The sequence below is a fragment of the Phyllopteryx taeniolatus genome, chromosome 8 (genome assembly GCF_024500385.1).
Source record: "Phyllopteryx taeniolatus isolate TA_2022b chromosome 8, UOR_Ptae_1.2, whole genome shotgun sequence".
Taxonomy (NCBI): Eukaryota; Metazoa; Chordata; class Actinopteri; order Syngnathiformes; family Syngnathidae; genus Phyllopteryx; species Phyllopteryx taeniolatus.
Window position 1 is genome coordinate 19,425,267 of NC_084509.1, and position 6,000 is coordinate 19,431,266.

The window sequence follows — 6,000 nt, forward strand, 5'->3', positions numbered from 1 at the left end:
AGTACGTTTATTGTTGTTATTTCCAGCTGTGCATCTTCAAAAATTACAAGGATGCAGCAATGTTGAAACTGCTTGAACAATTAGCCTCTTACCCATTTGCTATTGCTTCAGTACAGAGGGATCCCACAAGATGTTGCTCGTAGTAACCCAAGTAGTTGACACGGAATGTAATGCTACTTTTAAAATGTTATTACAATAAACTCACAATGCCTGTGCTGAGACAGGATTACCTTGGTTTACAGTATTTCACCAGACCAGCAGATTTTCTGTAAATTATTATATTTAGAAAGAAACAATGTAGAGGAGAAGAAAAACACACAGAAGCAATATACCATGCAGTATATGCCCTCTCAGCCAAGAAAAAGCACAAATTTCGGGATACCAAATTTGTAAAACAAAGCATTTTGACAATAGAATAAATAACTGCCATCATTTTTACATGATGACTGAATTTGTTAGGAGACTAATTCATCACTTATCTTCCCCACAACATTTCTAATGTGATCACATTAGAGGAACACTTACTGTAAATTAATCCATGTTTCAAATATTATATCACTAACTGAATTACATCTAAGGCTTAATTCATTGCCTTGAACAAAATGAAAAACATGTTTTTTCTTGATCAAGTCTCCCATTAATTAGTCCCCAACCAGAGACATATGATCTCTGGTGCACTTGCCACATTTCTTCTTTTATTGTTCTTGCAAACCATTATTAGAGTCCTCCTTTACCCAAGTACCCCTCCTCTGTCCATTCTCCGTAGCTTGGCCTTTTATTTGTCCTCTCTTTCATAGGCGCATGTATTCTGTATATCTACCCTCTGCATACTGTATGTGATATTACTTTGTGTTGTTAGGTTTAGGTTTATGAAATCTCATAGGTACCAAATGCAAACACCGGATACGAAACCCTTTGCTTACTTTCATTCTGAATGACTTTTATTTATTATTGCGTCATATGACTTCTAATTAATTGATAACTCCCAGTTGCAGATTAAGATTGATGTGTCTGTATGCGCATGTCTTGTTATGGCACTTCCTATTGGCAGTCCATATAACTCAGGTTAATGTTATTTTATTTTGCAGCTCTCAAAGGCAACTTCAGCGAGCAGAGCATTGGGAGAGCACTTATTACTTTTCATTAGGCTAATGTGATGTGCGCGGGATTTATAACAAAGGAGGAGGGTGTGCACACATTGTAGGAAAATTTACCGCAGCCACACTATTGTGTGTGCAGTACACTTTGAAGCCATCATAAATGCGAGTCATAAATACAATTATTGATGAAAATGTTTATGGACTACACATGGGAAGCAGGATTCAAAGTGCAACCTGGGGGATTGTGGCTATGACCTTTGATCTTGGGAGTGGTTGAACTGTCAGAAGGTGTGTGTGGTGACTTCAAACAAATGAGGAAAGGAAATGAGGGTCTTTATACTCGTGTGGGCGGTGACCGGGCTGACGTCACTGCGGCTGTCCCGCACGTAGTTTGCCTTTATACACGAGCGCAACCCACGGGCGCAGTTTTGAAAATGTACTGCAGGTTACCTCCAAGTCGGGGGTGTTGCTACGACTGGTATTGGCTAGGACACCACAGGGTGGAGTTTCCTCTGCATTTTTTGGGCCATTTCCGGTAGCCGTTTTTACTTTTCTTTCAGTAACAATGAACAAAGCAACAACAATGGCGCCTGTGGAACAGTGTCTGCTAGAAGAAATGGACCTAGATGACCAGATACATTTAATTATGCTGCAAAATCGATCGAGAAGGCGGCGGCGTAGATGATATGTAGAACCAAGGGGCACGCTGAATACGTCATCACAGCATGTGACTAAAACGGACCAATCACGAGAGATGATCTCCGCAGCGTTCTGTGCACAGCAACAATTTTTGCCGTGTGCGCGTCAAGCTACGCAGAGGGGCCGCGCGGGCCGATTCGTCGGTCACGTGATGCAATGCGGCTGTGGGACTATAAAGACCTGACACTATAACACTAACACTATAACGACCTGACACATACATGCACCTACTCATTATTAAGGCCTCAGACAGACAGGCTGAAACATTCGGTCATCTGGGAGGGTCTCAGAGTAAAGCTGCTTCTCCTCCTCCTCGAGAGGAGCCAGATGAGGTGGATTGGGCATCTGGTTAGGATGACTCAGGACACGCTAGAGACACTATGTTTCCAGGCTGGCATAGGAATGCCTCATCCAGAAGAGCCTGAAAAAGTGGCTGGGAGTGGGAAGTCTGGGCTTTCCTGCTTAAGCTGCTGCCCACGCAACCGAACCCTGGATAAAAGCACAGTTCCTCAAATGTCGGACATTACTTTATCAATTTTTCTATGTTCTTATTTGGGTCACAGGTTATCTGGAGCCTATCCCAGTTAACTTTGGATGAGAGGTGTGGTACACCTTGGACTGGTCGCCAGCCATTTGCACAGCACATGTAAACAAACAACCATTCAAACTCACATTCATCTATGGACAATTTAGAGTCTTCAATTAACCAATCTTTAATGCCTGACCTCAACACTTTTGAACATTCGTGGACTGCACTTACTCACTGTACTACCAACAGTATTCCATTTCTGAAAAATTTATGAAAAAGTAGATTCTTCTAATGTTCTATGTGTAATGTGTATCAATAATGTTTAGTGAGATAGTATCCACATAAAAAAGAAAGGTACTTGGAGATAGATAAATAGAAGATAGAGAGACAGAAGAATTCATGTTATCTATTCAATACAACACAACAAACACATACCACTAATGTCTTTTATCGCAAATTTGATTTCTCGTGTTTATAATATTAAAGTTTGTTTATTCCAGATTCAGTGTTTAAGCAAAATTTAAGTTTGTTGTCAATGATAAACTTGATGAGAAACTACATTTCTGAAGAAAAGGGAAACATGCACATCGCAGTGATTTTTCATTAAATATTGAGTTTGGTCCGTGACGTTGTCACAATTTTTTATTTTGGCCCACCGTGAATTTGAGTTTGACACCCCTGCCTAGACCGACGTTAGATAAGAAGTGTTACAAATCGTTCAGGATTCTGTGTTAAGTGAACGGTGGGGTGTATAACAAAGGTGCAATCCTCACACTATGAGCCAACTGTATAAAAGAGGCTTCTGCGTCTTACCTCACTGTCTTGTCTCCATCTGCTCTCCAGGCATCGAAGCCTCTGATGTTCGAGTCCATCATTTCTGTTCTTTCTTCTCTCCTTCAACTCCTTACAGTAAACACCTGCACACGCGCTGAATCGAAAAACATGATGAATAGCTTCGGTGAAAGCCTTCTGTCACCAATGAAGAGATCCCTCTCACATGCACAAATAGTGAAGAAAAAGGAGGCGGGAAACGCACGAGCATGTGGCTGACATTATCATCTACTGTATCATTGGAGTGCAATGAAGTAACATGTTTTGTCTTAAATTACCATCTTTTCTTTTAGACAGAATCAGTTATTGTTTTGCTTTTAACCGCCAGCATTTGATTGTTTTTCAAAGGATGAGGATGACAGTGATGAAATGTTATGCTGTAGAATCGTAGTTTTAACACATGCCTCTACACAAAGTACCAGTTTTTTTTCCTTTTTAACTCTACATAGACTTTGTAAACTACTCAAATTCCCCAGATTAGCTGTGGTAAACATCACATTCTTCATACAAGGAAATGAAACTGGGGAAGTGAGTGAGATGTTTTTTAATCAAGTCTTTGGCTTAAGGGAGCAGTAGTCATCCTCCAGTTGAAAAATTGTGGTTTGAGTCACAGATATCCCCTGATTTAGCCTGAAGTAGTTGATTCAACATCCTGAAATATTTTCAATAATTCTGAAATGCAGGTACTGCTGCAGAAAGTAAATGCTAAAATGTTTGTGTTATTCTGGAGCATCAGAAGACCTAAAGATTCTAACAAAAACACTCATTTGATTGCAGAGCTCTGCCAAGGCCTCAACGCTGTGTGCTATAGATGTGTGGATGGTCAGTTTTTTACAGTGACTAAGTCTAAATTCTGCTCTCCTTTTTGTTGTTGTTTTTTAGTTACTTGCTTGCTGTATATCTTGGACTAATACCTATTATTAATAGCTGACCAGCAGTGGCTGGGGGATAAACCGGAATATCATGCAAGCACACTCAAAAGTTCCAAGCAGATATTCAATCCCACGACTTTCCTGCTGTGAGGCAGACATGCTAACCACCAGGAGAAACATATTCGATGCAATCTGGAACAAAAGTATGTCTTTGGCAAGTAACTGCTTACAGTAAACACACTACACACACGCTGAATCGAACCCCTGCTGAACAGAATATCCCTCAAACAAATTGCCCAAAAGAAACTACTGCCAGAGACGGACGGTGCTTTGAGCTGGACAAACAGGTGGGAACTTCCCTGCAGTGAGCAGAAGCCAGCTCGTGTAAAGAACAAAAGGTATTTTGGCCGAATCACAATGCAATACAGTACAATACAATATAGACCCACGGCTTTTATTATGGCACTCAGCTCCCAGATTGGTCTCTAATTTGATATACAGTACAGCTGCTATTATTACACTCACAGCTCTCAAAAATGTAGAAGTGAGAAGTATAACATCAAAGCAAAACACTTTTACACACAGAATTGCAAATCAATTCAAACAACGTTTGTCATGTCATTTCTTCTCTTCGCTTCCATCAGCTGTTCGTCAAGGGTTTAAATTTGAGATTTGATTCGTAACAGCTTTGATCTTGAGGTTAATTGGCTTGAATACACACTATAGGGCTCGTCCATTGCATCCTTTATACTGTTATAGTGGAGCTGGCTCGTCCTTACGAACCTGGCCTGGGGTGGGGTGGGGTGTCAACACCGTATCTAGACACAAAAACGACTATGTAGAGGACTGGTTGCGGGAGAGAAAATGGATCGCTTCTAAATACCTCCACTGTGCCCTGTGCAAAGCACCGAACCTCCCGTTTTGTTCCAGGCTATGCATTTGTGTGAAGCCTCATCATGCTCTCTGCCTTGCGTGTGTGTGAAGTCATTCAATCCGGAGAACAGTATCTTTGCATCGCAAAGAAATCACGAGTGTAAAGAAACCTTCTGCTGAACAAAGGGCGTTCGTCCTCTTCTGGTAATTCAATACATTTTATATTTTTTAACATCCATTGCATATTCTGTCACCATTATCATATTTACAATCTATTGTGATATTTTTCAGTATATTGTTACCAACAGGAAACATTGGCTCTTGATTGGCCATTGTAATTTAAGTCCAAAAGACAGCCTCAGTGAAAGATGACTGGATTACATCCTTAATTCACAAAAACACATTTCCTTTAATCAGGCTCTCACAAAAGAGAGAGTTTAAGTGCTCAATCAGAAAATATGAAATAACTTTATTTTTCTATTGATTTTAATTTTGACCACAGCTTGCTGATCACCCAATCATCACAAGAGACCAAAAGCATGAAACATGTCTCCCTCACATCGGTCACTCTAATCATATTTTGCATGTAATTCATGTAATCCCTCTCAGCTGTCATTCCCTCTGAACCCCAGCTGCACGGCATGTTGTTTCATTGCTAACCTACAGGAGGCGTGTAGTGTATACTGTATGCTGCTCTAATAGTTTTAGTGGCTCACCATAATCTGGCGTGCCTTGCACACGACATGTTAATATCATGTTATGCGATGACCGCAAAGATGCTTTCTTGATATTAGTGTCTTGTAATTGGCACCTCACTGCCAACCATCCATCTGCTTATCCCCCTACACCTCTCCAGGGTGTTTCTGGGATATCCTCCCAATGACCTCTGTGGCATCTCTGAGCTGCTTAGCATCGCCACCTGATGACTGCACTTGGCAAAATAACAATCGGGTTACCTGGAGGACATCCAAATGACGGTGTTCTGTGTTCTAATCAACGATAAACAAACACGCAAATACACGGCTGGATATAAACAAGGATGTTTGCTTGGATAAACACACAATAGACATCACAATGACATTACGCAATTGTTTTG

The 6,000-nt window shown here is 40.8% G+C and overlaps 1 long non-coding RNA gene across 1 annotated transcript in view; it reads left to right on the top strand.

Annotated features, from left to right (window-relative positions):
• Positions 1 to 4,763, top strand: part of LOC133482740 (uncharacterized) — a 29,983-nt gene extending 25,220 nt beyond the window's left edge. Inside the window, exons 2-3 of the long non-coding RNA XR_009789916.1 lie at positions 3,172 to 3,413; positions 3,937 to 4,763. This is a non-coding gene — a long non-coding RNA (uncharacterized LOC133482740). The remainder of the gene's footprint in view (positions 1 to 3,171; positions 3,414 to 3,936) is intronic.
• Positions 4,764 to 6,000: the final 1,237 nt, after the last annotated feature.